At 36.6% G+C, this 22,007-nt stretch overlaps 1 protein-coding gene and 1 non-coding gene across 5 annotated transcripts in view; one reads left to right on the top strand and one right to left on the bottom strand.

Moving 5' to 3' along the window:
• LOC145524398 (uncharacterized) overlaps positions 1 to 22,007 on the top strand; it is a 1,208,145-nt gene that overhangs the window by 55,225 nt on the left and 1,130,913 nt on the right. The window lies entirely within an intron of this gene.
• On the bottom strand, positions 10,968 to 11,074 carry LOC145524997 (U6 spliceosomal RNA). The gene has a single exon (XR_014068018.1). It is a non-coding gene; the product is annotated as a U6 spliceosomal RNA (small nuclear RNA).

Genomic DNA, 22,007 nt, shown 5'->3' with positions numbered 1-22,007 from the left:
GAAAGAGAAAATACTTAATATTGATAGGGAATTTTTCAGAGGAAAGGGAGTCCATGAATATGAAGTATAAGAGGAGGAATTATCCCAGAATAATGAGAGACACTCGATAGTGTTCTTGGAGGTGGAAATGATAACTATGTAGGCACAATTCTATGTGAGACATCTGTTTTCTCTGTGAGTAGCAGAGTGCTGTCACAATGAAGTCAGTATGAGGAGCAGGGCAGAATGTAGGATGTCAGGGGGAGTTGAAGAGGTGACTGTTCAATGTCTCCTTATTAAAAACATCTTATATCGTGAGTTTCTTTTGTACAACTAAGAGGTTGTAAGGTTACCCCACCCCTTTAGATTTCATGTCACGCCACAATATTTATTTCACATTTCCATACATGGCTTCAGACACCCCACTTTTTGTGCAGGCTCACCTTGACACCTCTAATCGAGTTTTACATGTCAAATTCAAACTATTGAGACCAGATTCATTCAGAACTTTTCAGAAGCTATTTCCTGCTGACACTGTCTAAAATCCGATAACTCTTTTTTACAGTGTCATCAACTCTGCAAGAACACTTTGCATTTGTTGGTTTAATGATTTAAATAATTTAAGTTTTTAATGCTTTTTGAGTCTTACAAAAGAAATGTGATGTCACTAGTGTTAAAAACAGTAATTCTAATTAAGTTAATGCAATGAGATAAAGTGTACATAATCAGATATTTTAAAAAGAGTGAACCTTTGACTGTCAGTTGCAGTCTAATTTGACTTGAGCCTGTCAGCTTATAAATTTTGAGGAAATTACCTCCAATAGAGAAAAAGAACAAAATACTAGAGGTATATAATAAAAAACTGTATCTGAAGAAAAAAGTAGGAATAATGGATTTTAATTTTTGAGATAATTTTATATTAACATGCAGTTACAGAAAATAGTACAGAGAACTCCACTGTGTTCTTCATCCAGTTTCCCACAGTGGTGACATTTTGCAATACTCTACTCCAAAATTAAATGAAGAGATGACATTGGTTTAATCCACTGACAATATTCAAATTTCAACAGTATAACCTACACTTATATTTAGTCGATTTTATAATCCTTTTTCTTCCAAATGAAACATGTCTTTAGAAAGTTTTGAATATTTGACTTGTGTCTCTTTTTAGGAAAGAATTATGTATGAAAGAGTATGAAATAGTTGTATCTCATATTTATTCTAACATCCTCCTACTGAAGACCTTGACATTTCTAAATTTCTTATTTTGTAAATCATATCTGAGCAATCTATTGGCAATAATAATCAGCAACATTAATATTCTGTGTAGGTATTACTTTCAAGAAAATAATGTACTAATAGATTAATTATGGGAATATGATAAGCTTAGAGTGTATATCTTATTTAATTATCAAATGTAATTCCTTTTTTTAAAATAAATTTATTTATTTTAGTTGGGGGCTAATTACTTTACAATCTTGTGGTGGTTTTTGCCATACATTGACATGAATCAGCCATGGGTTTACACATGTTCCCCATCCTGAACCCCCCTCCCACCTCCCTCCCCATCCCATCCCTCTGGGTCATCCCATTGCCCCAGCCCTGAGCATTTGTCTCATGCATCGAACCTGGGATGGTGTTCTGTTTCACATATGATAATATACATGTTTCAATGCTATTCTCCCAGAATGTCCCACCCTCACCTTCTCCCTCAGAGTCCATAAGACTGTTCTATGCATCTGTGTCTCTTATTCTGTCTCGCATATAGGGTTATTGTTACCATCTTTCAAATTCCATATATATGCATTAGTATACTGTATTGGTGTTTTTCTTTCTGGCTTACTTCACTCTGTATAATGGGCTCCAGTTTCATCCATCTCAATAGAACTGATTCAAGTGTATTCTTTTTAATGGCTGAGTGATATTCCATTGTGTATATGTACCACAGCTTCCTTATCCATTCGTCTGCTGATGGACATCTAGGTTGCTTCCATGTCCTGGCTATTGTAAACAGTGCTGCGATGAACATTGGGGTACACGCGTCTCTTTCAATTCTGGTTTCCTCGGTGTGTATGCCCAGCAGTGGGATTGCTGTGTCATATGGCATTTCTATTCCCAGTTTTTTAAGGAATCTCCACACTGTTCTCCATAGTGGCTGTACTAGTTTGCATTCCCACCAACAGTGTAAGAGGGTTCCCTTTTCTCCACACCCTCTCCAGCATTTATTGCTGGTAGACTTTTGGATAGCAGCCATTCTGACTGGTGTGAAATGGTACCTCATTGTGGTTTTGATTTGCATTTCTCTAATAATGAGTGATGTTGAGCATCTTTTCATGTGTTTGTTAGCCATCTGTATGTCTTCTTTGGAGAAATGTCTGTTTAGTTCTTTGGCCCATTTTTTGATTGGGTCGTTTATTTTTCTGGAATCCAACTGCAGGAGTTGCTTGTATATTTTTGAGATTGTCTGTTGCTTGGTTTGCTATTATTTTCTCCCATTCTGAAGGCTGTCTTTTCACCTTGCTTATAGTTTCCTTTGTTGTGCAAAAGCTTTTAAGTTTAATTAGGTCCCATTTGTTTATTTTTGCTTTTATTTCCAATATTCTGGGAGGTGGGTCATGGAGGATCCTGCTGTGATTTATGTTGGAGAGGGTTTTGCCTATGTTTTCCTCTAGGAGTTTTATAGTTTCTGGTCTTACGTTTAGATCTTTAATCCATTTTGAGTTTATTTTTGTGTATGGTGTTAGAAAGTGCTCTAGTTTCATTCTTTTACAAGTGGTTGACCAGTTTTCCCAGCACCACTTGTTAAAGAGATTGTCTTTTCTCCATTGTATATTCTTGCCTCCTTTGTTGAAGATAAGGTGTCCATAGGTGCATGGATTTATCTCTGGGCTTTCTATTTTGTTCCATTGATCTATAGTTCTATCTTTGTGCCAGTACCATACTGTCTTGATGACTGTGGCTTTGTAGTAGAGCCTGAAGTCAGGCAGGTTGATTCCTCCAGTTCCATTCTTCTTTCTCAAGATTGCTTTGGCTATTCGAGGTTTCTTATATTTCCATACAAATTGTGAAATGATTTGTTCTAGTTCCGTGAAAAATACTGTTGGTAGCTTGATAGGGATTGCATTGAATCTATAGATTGCTTTGGGTAGTATACTCGTTTTCACTATATTAATTCTTCCAATCCATGAACACGGTATATTTCTCCATCTGTTTGTGTCCTCTTTGATTTCTTTCATCAGTGTTTTATAGTTTTCTATATATAAGTCTTTTGTTTCTTTAGGTAGATATATTCCTAAGTATTTTATTCTTTTTGTTGCAATGGTGAATGGTATTGTTTCCTTAATTTCTCTTTCTGTTTTCTCATTATTGGTGTATAGGGATGCAAGGGATTTCTGTGTGTTAATTTTATATCCTGCAACTTTACTATATTCATTGATTAGCTCTAGTAATTTTCTGGTAGAATCTTTAGGGTTTTCTATGTAGAGGATCATGTCATCTGCAAACAGTGAGAGTTTTACTTCTTCTTTTCCTATCTGTATTCCTTTTGTTTCTTTTTCAGCTGTGATTGCTGTGGCCAAAACTTCCAAAACTATGTTGAATAGTAGTGGTGAAAGTGGGCACCCTTGCCTTGTTCCTGACTTTAGGGGAAATGCTTTCAATTTTTCACCATTGAGGATAATGTTTGCTGTGGGTTTGTCATATATAGCTTTTATTATGTTGAGGTATGTTCCTTCTATTCTTGCTTTCTGGAGGGTTTTTATCATAAATGGATGTTGAATTTTGTCAAAAGCTTTTTATGCGTCTATTGAGATAATCAGATGGTTTTTATCTTTCAATTTGTTAATGTGGTGTATTACATTGATTGATTTGCGGATGTTAAAGAAACCTTGCATTCCTGGGATAAAGCCCACTTGGTCATGATGTATGATCTTTTTAATATGATGTTGGATTCTGTTTGCTAGAATTTTATTAAGGATTTTTGCATCTATGTTCATCAGTGATATTGGCCTGTAGTTTTCTTTTTTTGTGGCATCTTTGTCTGGTTTTGGAATTATGGTGATGGTGGCCTCATAGAATGAGTTTGGAAGTTTACCATCTTCTGCGATTTTCTGGAAGAGTTTGAGTAGGATAGGTGTTAGCTCTTCTCTAAATTTTTGGTAGAATTCAGCTGTGAAGCTGTCTGGTCCTGGGCTTTTGTTTGCTGGAAGATTTCTGATTACAGTTTCGATTTCCATGCTTGTGATGGGTCTGTTAAGATCTTCTATTTCTTCCTGGTTCAGTTTTGGAAAGTTATACTTTTCTAAGAATTTGTCCATTTTTTCCAAGTTGTCCATTTTATTGGCATATAGCTGTTGGTAGTAGTCTCTTATGATCCTTTGTATTTCTGTGGAGTCTGTTGTGATCTCTCCATTTTCATTTCTAATTTTGTTGATCTGATTCTTCTCCCTTTGTTTCTTGATGAGTCTGGCTAATGGTTTGTCAATTTTGTTTAACTTCTCGAAAAACCAGCTTTTAGTTTTGTTGATTTTTGCTATGGTCTCTTTTGTTTCTTTAGCATTTTTTTCTGCCCTAATTTTTAAGATTTCTTTCCTTCTACTAACCCTGGGGTTCTTCATTTCTTCCTTCTCTAGTTGCTTTAGGTGTAGAGTTGGGTTATTTATTTGATTTTTTTCTTGTTCAAATGTAATTCTTAATGTATATTTTATCCATAACATGATAATTTTATACTTATATATTTATGTTTTTAAATCATTTTTAATTTGGATGCAAGCCATGTGTGACTAATAATATAAATTAGGTTGGAATAGTCCAGACAGTTATTTGGCACTATGAAATCAGAAGTAAGAAATGGTCGAAGGTGGAGGGGTAGATTTCAGGTGACTTTCGTACCTAAATTATTCATTTTCCAGGTGAAAGCCTGAGGAATCTATCTACTGCTGCTGCTAATCGCTTCAGTTGTGTCCGACTCTGTGCGACCCCATAGACGGCAGCCCACAAGGCTCCCCCATCCCTAGGATTCTCCAGGCAAGAACACTGGAGTGGGTTGCCATTTCCTTCTCCAATGCATGAAAGTGAAAAGTGAAAGTGAAGACACTCAGTCGTGTCCAACTCTTAGCAACCCCTCGACTGCAGCCTACCAGGCTCCTCCATCCATGGGATTTTCCAGGCAAGAGTACTGGAGTGGGTTGCCATTGCCTTCTCCAAGTGTTCTATACTATCTCTTAAATTACTGAAGTGAAGCACTGAGAGGCAACCCTTCCTTTTCAGGGAATGTAACAATAATTAACAATTTACAGAGTGTGCTGAGAATGCTTATGTGGCAAATGGAGACAGTGAACCCAGAGTGTCAACTGTGGAAAAATATAAAACCCTGACGGAAAAGTGTTAGGAGTCAAAAGCACAATATTGGAATATGGGATTGTCAGGCTACAGTCCATAGGGTCAAAGAAGAGTCAGATTCAGCTGAGCAACTGAGCACACACACATGCACAGAACCAGTATAAAAAGAAAAAACATATCTGCTGAGACAGAATAGAGATTCAGTGACTAAATTATAACATACAAAAAAAAAAAAACAACCCACCTTTCTGTAAAGAATAGTGCTCTGAACAAGGACTAGGGGAAATTTAAATACAGCTTTCCAAGCATAACATTATATTGTTCACACAGTTATCTGAATGCCTATTTTGAAGAAAGAAATATCCTAAAAGCTTTAATACTTATAACACTTGGTTTTCTCCAATAAAATCTTTTCTCAATAGTCATAGAATACCAATAGCTTCATTACTTGTGTTTACTTCACATTAAATCAGGTTGATATTACTGTAACTTCCCATCTTTAATACACAGATGAAACTTAAATGTTTGTCTTACTTGGGACACAGTTAAGCTTTAAATGAATTAGAACTTAAAAAGATGGGCTGATTAAATAAGTGAGTAATTATCTTTCTTTTATATAATTTTTTATAAGAGATAAATGAGTATGACAAAAATACTCTTAAAAGCTATAAATCATTTCTCATTATATCTTCTCTTAGAAAGATTTCTTTACTAAAGTTATAATTAAAATATTTCCCACAGAATAAGAAAATATGTATATACTGTCTAGACTTGTTAACTTGCCTTTGGCTATGTCATAATTTAAAATGACCAGATGAGATTGGAAGAATAAAAGATAAACTAGTAAATCTGCTGAAAACTAGGGTTTGGTAATGTAATAAAAAAATGACATAAAAATTAAGAATATATGGATAAAAATATATGGATAAAAAACAGTAAAATTAGAGTAGATGTTAATAAATACATCTATTATTTGTCTCCATAACAATACTCAAGATTCAGTGTCAACTTAAGCTATATCATAGATATATTTATTTTTGCTATGTCATTTTGATTTTGGTCATCAAAACTTTATGTAGGAGCCTTCTCCACTTTTACAATTTGTGATATCAGCTTGGGGAATGCTTTGTCAACAGCATATTTTTAAACACAGTAAAGGTAAGATCATTCATGGCAGATTGAATTACACTTCTTTCAGATGAGATAATCATGTTCAACAAGTGAGAGCAGGAGTGCATTTGGAAATACTTCACAAAGCAGAGCTGCTCATAACTTTACAAAAGGTTAAAGAGGCCTCCAGGCACTTCATCCTCCTTCAGTTTTTCTCTCAGGAGAATGTGAACCATTTTCTTCAAACGATTATATAAACGTACCATTGGAATAAGTGCTCTCTCATTGGTGAAAAATGGCACACAAATACATGAGAATATGTTAAATCTTATTAGTGTCTAGGGAAATAAAAATTAAAACTACGAGGAGATATATCTTAGTTTGGTGTAATTTAAAGTCTGAAAATACCAGGTACTGGTGAAGATATGTAATAACAAGAATGCTTATGAGATGAAGATGGCAAATATGTCATTATAAGCACTATGGAAAACAGATAATGCCTAGTAAGTCTGAAGATAAACATTCCCTGTGGCCTGAAATTCTACTCCTAGGTATGTGACCAAAAACCTGGGTCTGGCTACTTGCCCCTTAAAAGCCAATAAAGAGGCCAGGTTGGTCGAAAGGAAAATTTGCTTTATTTCGGATGCTGGCAACTGGGGGACAGGGGGCAGACATCCGTTCAAAGACCAACATCCCCCTCCCACCTCTGACAATCAGTGGGCAAGAGCTTTTATAGATGGAGTTAGAGGGCTACATACAGAAACAACACAGTCAGCTCTGACAGTTACTTTCAAATTGGTCATTTGTGGTGTGACCAGTGTCATCTTGCTTTTTTTTAGATACAATTAATCTTCAGTTTAAGGGTCAGTTTGTCAGTTTGTTTCCATTTCTTTGAGGCCACTTCTCAGAATTGTGGGATTTTATGTTGTGGGTACAGTCTGGTCATCATGTAGTTAACTTCTTCTACCTGGTGGAGGTTTCAGTATCTATAAGAGAGCTCACAGATTGTAGCTCAGAATATTATGTATAGAATTTGAGAAGGAGCTAAAGGTCCTTGACTGTGCTTAATGACTACATGATTATTATTTGATCTCCTTTACTGTTTTCCTTTGTTTCTGCATTTTCTCACTTCTCTAACTAAACTTATTCTTCGGCTAAAGCTTTTCCACAGGCAAAGGGCAGGCAGAGGACATGCGGTGGGGTGGGGCGGGAGGTGGGGGAAGGGGAATGATGCAAGGGCTATAGAGTGGAGGACCATAGAATGGAGGAAATAAAGTGAATGGGATAAAGGTAACATTCAAGTTAATAATAATTAAGAATGTTTAAGACTGAGTGAAAGATATGTGTCTTCAGATTTTGAAAACGCGCAGAGTAATGAAAAAGATAAATAAAAAGAAAACAATTATGTCTAGACATTTCCTAGTGAAATGTTGAAAATCAAAGACAAAAGGAAGATCTTTAATAACCATCAAATCACAATAGATATCTAAAAAGTAAACAAAATAAATTTGAGATTAAATTTCTTAATAAAAATGATAGAAGACAAACTAACAAACACATTTAGAGAGTTAAGAGGAATTCACAGACAAAGTAGAATAGTACTCCAACTATGATTCCCTTACAAAATTAGAGTGAAATAAATATTCAGGTAAAAAATACTGGTTTTACCACCAACAGATTCTCATGGAAAATTGCTGAATAAAATTAATTTCAGAAGAAAAGAAATAAATGTGAGAAACTATGGTGAACTAAGAAACTGACAAAATGGAAACTATAACAATTTTACAATAATGGTAAAATATAATTGAATTAAAACAATAAGCATGTGAGATAACAAGAACAATTTGATTTAAGACTTTCTACAGTCGTCATATTGTTTGGGAAAAGGAAAGATACTGATTAGTGTCAGTCTTTTTTTAAGACAATATGAATATTAAAAAATATAAGATAACCTCTATAAAGTACAGACATCTTCAGTTCGTTTCCCATAAGCATGACAGTGTAGTACCTGGTATGAAATTTAGCACTCATTCCTATCATAAAGGCTATAAAACAGATAAAATATATGAAAAGCAATTGACTACCTACAGCAAAGGGTACAAGTGCTGACAGAGAGGATACGTATAAGCTGAGCCCCAACTTTACCCAGTTCAGTTCAGTCGCTCAGTTGTGTCCAACTCTTTGCGACCCCATAGACTGCAGCACAACAGGCTTTCCTGTCCATCACAAACTCCTGGAGCATGCTCAAGCTCTTGTCTATCGAGTCAGTGATGCCATCCAACCATTTCATCCTCTGCCGTCCCCTTCTTCTCCTGTCTTCAATCTTTCCCAGTATCAGGGTCTTCTCCAATGAGTTAGTTCTTCACATCAGGTGGCTAAAGTATTGGAGTTTGAGCTTCAAATTCTAGTGCGTATTCAGGACTGATTTCCTTTAGTATTGTCTGGTTTGATCTCTTGCAGTCGAAGGGACTCTCAAGAGCCTTCTCCCACACCACAGTTCAAAAGCATTAATTCTTTGGTGCTCAGCTTTCTTTTTGGTACAACTCTCACATACATACTTGACTACTGGAAAAACCATAATTAGACTACACAGGTATTTGTTGGCAAAGTAATCTCTCTGCTTTTTAGTATGCTGTCTAGGTTGGTCATAACTTCTTTTCCAAGGAGCAAGTGTCTTAATTTCATGGCTGCAGTCGCCATCTGCAGTGATTTTGGAGCCCAAGAAAATAAAATCTTTCACTGTTGTCACTTTTTCCCCATCTGTTTGCCATGAAGTGATGGGACCAGATGCCATGATCTTAGTTTTTTGAATGTTGAGTTTTAAGCCAACTTTTTCACTCTCCTCTTACACTTTCATCAAGAGGCTCTTTAGTTCTCCTTCGCTTTCTGCCATAAGGGTGGTGTCATCTGCATATCGGGGGTTATTGATATTTTGCCTGGCAATCTTGATTCCATCTTGTGCTTCATCTGCCTGGCATTTTGCATTATGTACTCTGCATAGAAGTTAAATAAACAGGATGACAATATACAGCCTTGACATGCTCCTTTCCCAATTTGGAACCAGTCTGTTGTTCCATGTACCATTCTAACTGTTGCTTCTTGACCTGCATATATATGTCTCAGGAGGCAGGTAAGGTGGTCTGGTATTCCCATCTCTTAAGAATTTTCCACATTTTCTTGTGATCCACACAGTCAAAGGCTTTGGCGTAGTCAATGAAGCCAAAGTGTATGATTTTCAGGAATTCTCTTGCTTTTTTGATGATCTATCAGTTGTTGGCAGTCTGATCTCTGGTTCCTCTGCCTTTTCTAATTCCAGCTTGAACATCTGAAAGTTCACAGTTCACGTACTGTTGAAGGGCTGGCTTGGAGAATTTTGAGCATCACTTTGCTAGCATGTGAGATGAGTGCAATTGTGTGGTAGTTTGAACATTCTTTGGCATTGCTCTTCTTTGGGATTAGAATGAACACTGACCATTTCCAGTCCTGTGGCCACTGCTGAGTTTTCCAAATGTGCTGCAATATTGAGTACAGCACTTTCACAGCATCATCTTTTAGGATTTGAAATAGCTCAGCTGAATTCCATCACCTCCGGCAGCTTTGTTCGTAGAGATGATTCCTAAGACCCACTTGAGTTCGCATTCCAGGATGTCAGGCTCTAGGTGAGTAACCATATCATCATTGTTATCTGAGTCATGAAGATCTTTTTTGTATAGTTCTTCTGTGTATTCTTGCCACCTCTTCTTAATATCTTCTGCTTCTGTTAGGTCCATACTATTTCTGTCCTTTATTGTGCCCAACTTTGCATGAAATTTTCCCTTAGTATCTCTAATTTTCTTGAAGAGATCTCTAGTCTTTCCCATTTTATTGTTTTCCTCTATTTCCTTGCATTGATCGCTGAGGAAGGCTTTCTTATCTCTCCTTGCTATTCTTTGGAACTCTGCATTCAAATGGGTATATCTTTCCTTTTTTCCTTGTCTTTTGCTTCTCTTCTTTTCTCAGCTATTTGTAAGGCCTCCTCAGACAACCATTTTGCTTTTTTGCATTTCTTTTTCTTGGAGATGGTCTTTTTTTTTTTTTTTAATGTTTTTTTTTCCTACTTTACAATATTGTATTGGTTTTGCCATACATTGATATGAATCTGCCATGGGTGTACATGTGTTCCCCTTCCAGAACCCCCCTCCCACCTCCCTCCCCATCCCATCCCTCTGGGTCATCCCGGTGCACCAGCCCCGAGCACCCAGTATCATGCATTGAACCTGGACTGGCCATTTGTTTCGCATGTGATAATTTACATGTTTCAATGCCATTCTCCCATATCATCCCACCCTCGCCCTCTCCCATAGAGTCCAGAAGCCTGTTCTATACATTTGTGTCTCTTTTGCTGTCTCTCATACAGGGTTATCTTTACCAACTTTCTAAATTCCATATATATGCATTAGTATACTGTATTGGTGTTTTTCTTTCTGGCTTACTTCACTCTGTATAATAGGCTCCAGTTTCATCCACCTCATTAGAACTGATTCAAATGTGTTCTTTTTAAAAATGTGGAACGCTTCACGAATTTGCATGTCATCCTTGCACAGGGGCCATGGTAATCTTCTCTGTATAGTTCCAATTTTAGTATATGTGCTGCTGAAGAGAGCACTTGGGAATGGTCTTGAACACTGCCTCCTGTACAATGTCCCAAGCCTCCATCCATAGTTCTTCAGGCACTCTTTCTATCAGATCTAATCCCTTGAATCTATTTCTCACTTCCACTGTATAGTTGTAAGGGATTTGATTTAGGTCATACCTAAATGATCTAGTGGTTTTCTCTACTTTCTTCAGTTTAAGTCTGAATTTTGCAATAAGGAGTTCATGATCTGAGCCACAGTCAGCTCCCAGTCTTGTTTTCGCTGACTGTATAGAGACTTTCCATCTTTGGCTGCAAAGAATATATTCAATCTGATTTCAGTATTGACTGTCTGGTGATGTCTATGTATAGAGTCTTCTCTTGTGTCGATGGAAGAGGGTATTTGCTATGCCCAGTGCATTTTCTTGGCAAAACTCTTTTAGCCTTTGCCCTGCTTTGTTTTGTACTTAAGGTTAAATTTGCCTTTACTCCAGGTATCTCTTGACTTTCTACTTTTGCATTCCAGTCCCCTATGATGAAAAGGACATCTTTTGGAGGTGTTAGTTCCAAAGGTCTTGTAGGTCTTCATAGAACTGTTCAACTTCAGCTTCTTCAGCATTACTAGTTGGGACATAGACTTGGATTACTGTGATACTGAATGGTTTGCCTTGGAAAAGAACAGAGATCATTCTGTCATTTTTGAGATTGCATCCAAGTACTGCATTTTGGACTCTTTTGTTGACTACGAGGGCTAGTCCATTTCTTCTAAGGGATTCTTGCCCACAGTAGTAGATATAATGGTCCTCTGAATAAAATTCTCCCATTTCAGTCCATTTTAGTTCACTGATTCCTAAAATGTTGATGTTCACTCTTGCCATCTTCTATTTGACCACTTCCAATTTACCTTGATTCATGGACCTAGCATTCCATGTTCCAGGTTGCAATATTGTTCTTTACAGCATTGGACTTTACCTCCATCACCGGGCACATCCACAACTGGGGGCTGATTTTGCTTTGGCTCCATCTCTTCATTCTTTCGGGAGTTATTTCTCTACTCTTCTCCAGTAGCATATTGGGCACCTACCAACCTGGGGAGTTCATCTTTCAGTGTCATATCTTTTTGCCTCTTTACTGTTCATGGGCTTCTCAAGGCAAGCGTACTGAAGTAGTTTGCCATTCCCTTCTCCAGTGGACCACAGTTCAGTTCAGTTCAGTTCAGTCGCTCAGTCGTGTCCGACTCTTTGTGACCCCATGAATCGCAGCACACCAGGCGTCCCTGTCCATCACCAACTCCTGAAGTTTACCCAAACCCATGTCCATCGAGTCAGTGATGCCATCCAACCATCTCATCCTCTGTCACCCCCTTCTCCTCCTGCCCACAATCCTTCCCAGCATTAGGGTCTTTTCCAATGAGTCAACTCTTTGCATGAGGTGGCCAAAATATTGGAGTTTCAGCATCAACATTAGTCCTTCCAATGTACACCCAGGACTGATCTCCTTTAGGATGGACTGGTTGGATCTCCTTGCAGGCCAAGGGACTCTCAAGAGTCCTCTCCAACACCATAGTTCAAAAGCATCAATTCTTCAGCACTCAGCTTTCTTCACCGTCCAACTCTCACATCCATACATGACCACTGGAAAAACCATAGCCTTGACTAGACGGACCCTTGTTGGCAAAGTAATGTCTCTGCTTTTAAATATGCTATCTAGATTGGTCATAACCTTCCTTCCAAGGAGTAAGCATCTTTTAGTTTCATGGCTGCAATCACCATCAGCAGTGATTTTGGAGCCCCAAAAAATAAAGTCTGACACTCTTTTCACTGTTTCCCCATCCATTTCCCATGAAGTGATGGGACCAGATGCCATGATCTTAGTTTTCTGAATGTTGAGCTTTAAGCCAACTTTTTCACTCTCCTCCTTCACTTTCATCAAGAGGCTCTTTAGTTCTTCTTTGCTTTCTGCCATAAGGGTGGTGTCATCTGCATATCTGAGGTTATTGCTATTTCTCCCAGCAATCTTGATTCCAGCTTGTGTTTCTTCCAGCCCAGCGTTTCTCATGATGTACTCTGCATATAAGTTAAATAAGCAGGGTGACAATATACAGCCTTGATGTACTCCTTTTCCTATTTGGAACCAGTCTGTTGTTCCATGTCCAGTTCTAACTGTTGCTTCCTGACCTGCATACAGGTTTCTCAAGAGACAGGTCAGATGGTCTGGTATTCCCATCTCTTTCAGAATTTTCCACAGGTTGTTGTGATCCACACAGTCAAAGGCTTTGGCATAGTCAATAAAGCAGAAATAGATGTTTTTCTGGAACTCTCTTGCTTTTCGATGATCCAGCGAATGTTGGCAGTTTGATCTCTGGTTCCTCTGCCTTTTCTAAAGCCAGCTTGAACATCTGGAAGTTCATGGTGCACATATTGCTGAAGCCTGGCTTGGAGAATTTTGAGCATTACTTTACTAGCATGTGAGATGAGTGCAATTGTGAGGTAGTTTGAGCATTCTTTGGCATTACCTTTTTTGGGGGATTGGAATGAACACTGACCTTTTCCAGTCCTGTGGCCACTGCTGAGTTTTCCAGATTTGCTGGCATATCGTGTGCAGCACTTTCACAGCATCAATTTGTGAGAACTCTCCACGATGACTCTTGGTCTTAGGTGGCCCTACATGGCATGGCTCGTAATTTCATTGAATTAGACAAGGCTGTGATCCATGTGATCACATTCACCCATGCACTCCCAAAAGTAGACCTCTACACATAGACATTTGAAAATTTAGAAAAGTAGAAAAAAATATTGCTGTCACATCATATAGAAAAGTAAATTTCTGGGTAAATAAAACATGAATGCTTAAAGCAGAACTTTAAATGTTATAGAAGAAAAATAAGAGGTAATTTTTTGTCTTAAGGTACGGGAGATTTCTTAAATAAGACAAAATACAGAAACAAACAAAAAAAAGGATAAATGAGTACATTAATAAAAGATATGTATGCATCTCAAGAAATTATAATAAAAAAGAAAAGACCAGTCATAAATTGGGAAAGGTATATGCTACATGCATAAACAAAGTATTATCACCCAGCATATAGAAGGCTAAGTAGAACCTCACAAAGTAAGTCCTTTAACGAACATTTAAATAATGAAAGAGAAACTACAATAAAAAAAGAAAATCAACAGAATGAAAGATGGTCAAGGCTTAACAAAAGTATAAGACAATGACAGAAAAAATACAAAATAATAATAATAATTAAGTTAATAGAAAGATGGTCAAAGACTTTAAACAGTTGATTAATGAAACAGGATAACAAAATAGTCAGTTAGCTTACAAATATATTCACTAATGATCATGGAAATGTAAATTTAAACAATGGAAGTTTTTTTTTCACAACTGTAATGTGCCAATAAGTTTCAAATCTTACAAAATCAAATGATGACAAGTATGGAGAGCAAGTATGTCCTTATATACAGTTGTTTAATAAAGTATAAATTTATACAACTATTCTGGAAGGAAAAGTAGCAATAAAAAGGTACATACTCTATTTTTGATTATATTTGCTGGAGAATCTCACACACATACATGAGATATTGAATCTTTGTAATTTTGAACTATTGGAAGTATTTTCACTGTCTATCAATGGTAGAATAACTAAATACTTTTGGAGGGTTGATATACAAATGTAATAAAAGTTAAAACATATAAACTAGAGAGATGTACATTTTCAACTTGGATAAATCTTCAAAACCTGTTGAATGATGTGATGAGAATGGCACTTCACCTCTGAGGTGTTTCTCCCTAAAATATAACTTCAGACTAATTATGAGAAATTAATCAGACAATTATCAACTGAGGGACATTCTATAAAATATCTGACCAGTAACTCTGAAACTTTTAAGATGATTAAAAAATGAGGAAAGAATGAGAGACTGCTACAGCCAGGATGACCTAAAGGAAATATGATGACTAAACGTAATGTGGTATGAACATAGGTCCTGGAATTGAAAGGAAGGAAACCTGAATAAAGCATGGCCTTTAGTTAATAATAATATATCATATAGACTCATTCATTGTACCAAATGAACCAAATTGAACAAATGAATGTATGTCGGATGTTAATAATCAGCCTGTCAATCCCTTCTCCAAACAACCCTCAACCTTGTCCCGTGACAACATCACACCTTCTTTAAAACAGATTCTGAAGAGCAATTGTAGATTTACTAATTTTCCATTTAAAATAATCCCATGTACTCATATGAGTGAATATGGGTTAGTGTTATTTTTAGGATGAACCTAGAAATAACTGAAAGAAATCAAGGTCAAAACATAATTTTCCTTATTAGGTCCTTAAGATTCAAGACTTACTTCTCTTCCCCAGAAAAATTCTCTGAAATAACACCCAGAAGAAATTATGGCTTTAGTAAGTTAAATAAAAAATGAAATTATCCAAAGGATTATATAAAGAAAAAAACATTAATTCATCTGGTTGTAGGGCCTAGTGAACTTGGTTAACTCTCAGAGTTATGATAACTTTTTAACATAATTTTTATAGCTGAATATAAAGCCAGAGAGGCAAGAGTAATTTTGAAGGATTGTTAACTTGTGATTTAAAGACTTAATGCTTATGGATGATACAGAGGCCCATGTGACCTTTCATATCAGAGAAATGGTAAGCTGCTTTAGCACAGGTTTAAAAGAGTCAGAGCTGACTGAGTGACTGAGCCCACACACACTAGCGTAGAGATTTAAGCATGGTTTCCCTGGTGGCTTAGCAGTAGAGAATCCACCTGCCAAGCAGGAGACAGGTTTGATGCTTGAGTCAGTAAAATACCCTGGAGAAGAAATGGCAACCCACTCCAGTATCTTTGCCTGGAAACTTCCATGGATGGAGGAGCCTGGTGAGCTACAGGCCATGGAGTTGCAAAAGAGTAGGACAGACTTAGTGACTAAACAACAACAAAGCTTAGAGAAGGAATGGAATTCATTTTGATTTGAGGCTACTTAGGTTTCAGTCATATTGTCTTGTGGCTAAGTTCTAAATTAGAAGTTGTAGTCAAAATAATTTAAATTATCTTGTCTCCTTCTGTGTGGGTATATCTTTATCCTATATGGAAAAAGCTAAGAGGTAGCTAAAAAAACCAGGTTTCAGATATTGCTGAGTGTCTCACCAACCCACTTCACTTTTTAATAAAATATCCATAGTTTCTGAGAAATATATAATCCAACTGAAAGTTGAGTAGGCCTAAGTATTAATTTTTAAAAATTAATAAACCCTATTTTCTGGAGCAGTTTTAGGTTCACAGAAAAATTAAGCAGAAAGTATAGAGAATTCTCTTATATCCCCTGTCCTCCACACATGCACATAATCTTTATCATTCACCATTAACATCCCCTATCCCCCAGAGTGGTACATTCGTTTCAAATGATGAATCTACACAGATGCATTGTTACCAACCAAAGCCCATAATTTACACAGGAAGTTCATAGAGATGACATGATCTGATTTTCATGTTAGTGAATATTCTAATTTCTCTGTGGGGAATGAATGGGAGGAGAGAAAACATAGAAATGAGAAATCAGTAATTAAAAGTAGTCCAAACAATACTATATAGAGAATGGATAAATAACAAGGTTCTATTATTTAGCACATGAAACTATATTCAATATCCTGTGATAAATGATGATATAAAATAATATTTAAAATTATATATATATATGAATAACGGAATCACTTTACTGTATAGTAGAAATTAACACAAAATTTAAATTAACTATGCTTCAGTAAAATGAATAAATAAAAGTAACCTAAGCAAGAGATGGAAATATCTGGGGCTGAGCTATTAGTAGCAAAGACAGAAATGTTTAGATACAAAATATTACAAAGAAAAGTAGATGTTAAAACTCCTACAAATGTAAGAAATAGAGGAGGACGTGGGAGGTGGTAAAAAAAGAAATAAGTCAAAAATCAGTCTCTGTTGGGGGATATTGTAAATATGTGAACTTAAGATGAAGATGAACAGAGAAGAATCAGATTGAAGCCTAGTCAAGGGTTTTGTTTTGGATAATTTAACTTTGGGTTTCTCATAAGGTATCCCACTCAAAGTACCAAAGGGACAGTTGTTATATAAATTTGGCTCTCTCTAGTGATGTCTTCATCAAAGAAGTAAAATTGTAAGCTATCTTCATGTAGTTATTATTTAAAACTATGGGAATAGAATCACCTCCCAGGTAGAGAATGTAAATAAACACGAGAGGAGGTCAAGACTGTATTTTGAGGAACTCCAGCATATTCCTAATACTTTGAGAGAAAGAGACTGAGCCAGCAAATGAACATCTTGGGAAGTCGGAGGCAAATTCAAAGAGCACAATATGAGAGAGAAGAGAATTTCAAGAAAGAGCAAAAGATCAAACTGGTTTATACATATATTCCCAATAGTCAAGTATGATGATAGTCAAATAATGTTCTTTGAATCTGGCAATGTGAGATAGAGGTGACTGGAGACTGTGACCCCAGTGGAGGTATAGAGACAGAAGGTAGTCTGGATTGTGTTAAAGAACAGAGAAGTTGTTGAAATGTGTTAAAGAATGAATGAGACATTGCTAAATGGAGTCAATATGTACAAACAATGTTTTTTGAGTGTAATCATTGTGTTGTACATTATACCCCCTTGACTTATTTATTTTATATCGGGAAATTGGAACATTTAGAACCCAATTTTTAAATTTTCTGAGAAAGAGAGCAGAAAAATTGAGCAGTATCTATATGATGATCCAGATGGAAAGGAAGGCTTATAGTGTGTACTAGAGCTGGTAGAGTATACTGATGAGAGTATGTCACTAGAAAGATGAATTTGAAGATTCTGGGAAACGTTTGAACATGTATCCTGAGAATTTTGCAGGAGGTAGAGTCTAGAGTAAAAATCTGTGATCCAGACTTTTCCTTTGATAGATGGAGGGCTGTTTTCTCTTTGGAAAATCGTGGCTGTTGTAGGTTAACTTCTAAATTTTGTTTAGCAAAAGATGATGCAGTTCATGTTTGAAGTATGAGGCCATTAGCCACAAGGTTGGGTAAGGAAAGGGAGTGTTCAAGGTTGAACATCATTTTCAGTATGAATTAAGCCCTAGGAATTGTTCAGAGTGGTACCCCTCAGGGTGCAAGAGGTTTTCAGGGAGAGGAAGCATCACCTATTCACATTAGAGGACGGGAATGTAAAAGTTTACAAAGAGAATACAGTAGGAGCTCTGGCTGGAACTGTTTGACTTCATGAAATTTATAATAATTTAAAGTGAAGTCAGTCATCTATGTTTCTTAACTTTTTTCTAGAAAGGCTTTCCATTTAAAGGCTTAATTGTAGGCTCAGAGGAGATGGGTAAATGGGTTCATGGACTTTTGTTACGTAATTATGATACAATTAGAAGAAGACACGGGAACTAAGATTGTGTTGTGATTATATTAACAGATCAGAATTCTGAGCTGGCCAAAGTAAAGGGAAAAGGAAGCCACTGGTTGAAAAAAATAATAATGTAGTGGGAAAAAAATGGAACTCAAGCTCATAGACAATCTGAAGAACTACAGTAGCAAGAAATACTAGGGAAAGTGAACTGTAAGAATACAATTACTGGGTCAGAGAATAGGATGAACAATTTGAGTTCAGAGATGTGATATAATTTCTGATAACCATGGTTCTGTTGGGTAAGGTGATAATGGGCTTAAATGATTATGGCAGAGAATGTGGTATAACCCCCTATTATCTATTCTTTTTTCATTCCCTTTGATACTATAACTCTCATGATCCTTCAGAACACATGCTAGAAATATGTTTCTCTGCCTGCCTTGCTTTTACGTTATTTTGGTCTTGAGAATAAATTTGTGCAAGGGACTATGAGTAGAATTTATGGGGACAACTTCAGGGTAATATTTTTGTGGAAGGAATTGCCCTCTGCTTTCTATCTTCCTCCACTCTGTGGATTAGTATGGGGGCAAGGTGCTGGTGAAAATGCTTTGACCTTGCTGAGTAGGGCCAGATCCAGGGGATGAGAGAACAAAATTGAGCAAAATTGAAATCCACATCTGTGGAACTGAGTCATTGTGTCAGCTGTAACTGATAATGTAGAGGGAAAAAAAAGGCTTATGTCATCTTTGAGCTGCTATGTGGTATGGATGAATAGGTAGCTTACTCATTTAGGATTTACATTTCACAGCAAAGGTGGCATCCTCAAAGCTGAGCCCTGTATGGCTTCACATAGTAAACTCATCTCAAAAAATTCCCACCCATTCCTTCTTTCTGCAAGATCAATTCAATAGCTGCCTTTTCCTTGTTTTTGTAGCTCCTTCAATATTACGGGTATCAAAAGGTAATTGTGTGTTTGTACAGTGATGCTATATGCCCTTTGATGGCAGGGACTATGCCTGTTTTTCATCTTTGTAACCTCAGTATTTCCCAAATGAAAGGAATGATTTAATATATTTTGAGGGCCAAAAAGAACATGAAATTGTGCTAATTATTGGAAGAAAAATGAATAAGACACTGTGTATATCTTCAGAGACTTTATGGTTCAACCACAAAACCATAGAGAGAAGACCAGCCAGGAAAGTAATGACAAGGACAAGCTTTGAAGAAAAGGTTTATAATTCTGCAATATGTTAGGAAGAAAGAAGCAGATATTAATAGGGACAAATCCTAAGATCCGGACTCACAAAACCCATTGCCTAATGTTATCTATACTGTATTTGGAGTTCCTATGACCCCTCACATGCAACATGTCATTTCTAATCCAGTATCTGCTGTTTTGGATGGTGTTTTCATCATTCAATTGGCAGTCACCCTGCATTCCTCCAACTTCTTCCATCTGTTGCCACCCAATTGGTTACAGAGTTCTGTGAATCATACCTTACACACATTTTGTAAATCTGTCCCTTCACTCTCTGTACCCAAAAATACATGTTAAGTTCAGGCCCCTAATCTTACTCCTATGGATTTTTTCACACCTTTAGTTTCCCAGCCTCTTTTCTTTCCCCTCCAAACACTTCCCCAAATTAATTTCTCACACATCACAGGAGTATTATATTTAAAATGTAAATAAGACCATGTTGTCCCTTTGCTTCCTAACTATCACTAGTACCTGGTTAAGGTGGCATAATGGCATACAACACATGCATTCAACTTCATCTATCCTAAGTATCCCTGTTCAACTTTTACATTTCAACAGTACTGTTCCGTTCAGTTCAGTTCAGTTGCTCAGTCATGTCCGACTCTTTGCGACCGCATGAATTGCAGCACGCCAGGCCTCCCTGTCCATCACCAACTCCCAGAGTTTACCCAAACCCATGTCCATCGAGTCATTGATGCCATCCAACCATCCCATCCTCTGTCGTCCCCTTCTCCTGCCCCCAATCCTATCCAGCATCAGAGTCTTTTCCAATGAGTCAACTCTTTGCATGAGGTGGCCAAAGTATTGGAGTTTCAGCTTCAACATCAGTCCTTCCAACGAACACCCAAGATTGATCTCCTTTAGGATGGATTGATTGGATCTCTTTGCAGTCCAAGGGACTCTCAACAGTACTGAACACCCTCTAATTACCTATCATCATGTCCATGCAATTGTTCCTTTTGTTCTGTCTCTACATGAAATGTTTTAGAGTCCACAACTGGCTTCCTCATCACTCCCATTCTTGGCTTGACTTATTTCTAACTAAATATCTCACCTTGGATGATTTCTATGTGCTTCATAGTATTCTGTGCATCCTAGTAATTACTAAAATGTAGCTGAAATTATTTGATTACCTATATGTCTTCTCTTCTGGATAAGCTCTTCAAAGCATGCACCAAGGCTATTTATTGTTTAAACATACCAAATAAGAATAATTTTGAGTGTTCAAATATTTGTCAGATTGCAACAAAAGAGTACAAAGGGTCATCAGTGAAAAGAAGAGATCTGATAACCAAAAATTTCGTTTGAGAAGAAGTCTTGATAAAATTTAATACTGATTAACAGTGAGGTATTTACTTGCCATATAAAATATTTAACGTCTGTATTCTTAAAATGTATACCTTAGTCAGAACTGTTAAATCCAGTTGGTTATTGGTAATATATGATGTTAGACACAAGGACAATACAGCTCTACCTACAAATTCAAATTCAAATGCTTTCTGTAGACTTACTAGTGTTATCTTTATTCATGAAGAATAACATTTTACACTTACTACACGAAGACACTTCTTCAGACTACCTCCAAGATTATAGTAGAATTGATGAGACGAGTGGCACAAATGTGCATAGGTAACTTTGGAAAAGCATGGCATAAGCAGACTTTTTCTTGGTTCCATTTTATCTTTACATCACCCCTCTCCTCTTCAACCATAGAAATCAATGACCTTGTGCTGCCTTTAGCTCTCCAATTATCCTAAGCTCTTGATGTCTCTTAGCAGGATATGGGGACCCATGATTCTTTCTTCATGTCTTCCCAGTTATAAGTATTTTTCCCAGGTTTTGCAAAAGTAAGTTGCAGAGCTAGTCTTTGAAAAAGTACTATCTCAATGCCTTAAAAACCATAAAGCTTAAAGGTATTCCATTTGAAAAGTTGACCTTTAGTTGTAAAACTATCTCAATAAATAGTGGAAGTCTTTTTATTTTTAGGATGTGATGCTAGATGGAGGAAAATTTGGAAGATTCTTCAAATCAAATCACTTAGTTGATACTTTTCTGTCCTTCTAGTACTTATAAAAAGCTATAGCTTATAATGGATGACTAAATCAATGATCTAAATTTTTAAAAACCAGAAAACTTCAACAGGGTTAAGATATTCTATCACAAAATAAAATATGAAGAAAAAAGAGTATTAATAGAGTAAAATAGGAAAGCTGTAATTTTTATGTATAAAAATGATTTCTACTTTCCAGAAATTGAATGAAAGTATTTTTAAAGGTCTTGATTGAAAAAGGGAGCTTCTGCAATTGTTAACTACATTAGG

This window comes from Giraffa tippelskirchi, chromosome 10 (genome assembly GCF_054371585.1).
Source record: "Giraffa tippelskirchi isolate mGirTip1 chromosome 10, T2T-mGirTip1v1.2.pri, whole genome shotgun sequence".
In the NCBI taxonomy this organism is placed as follows: domain Eukaryota; kingdom Metazoa; phylum Chordata; class Mammalia; order Artiodactyla; family Giraffidae; genus Giraffa; species Giraffa tippelskirchi.
Note: the sequence above shows the minus strand (reverse complement) of the source record. Positions and strands in the feature narration are given on the sequence as shown.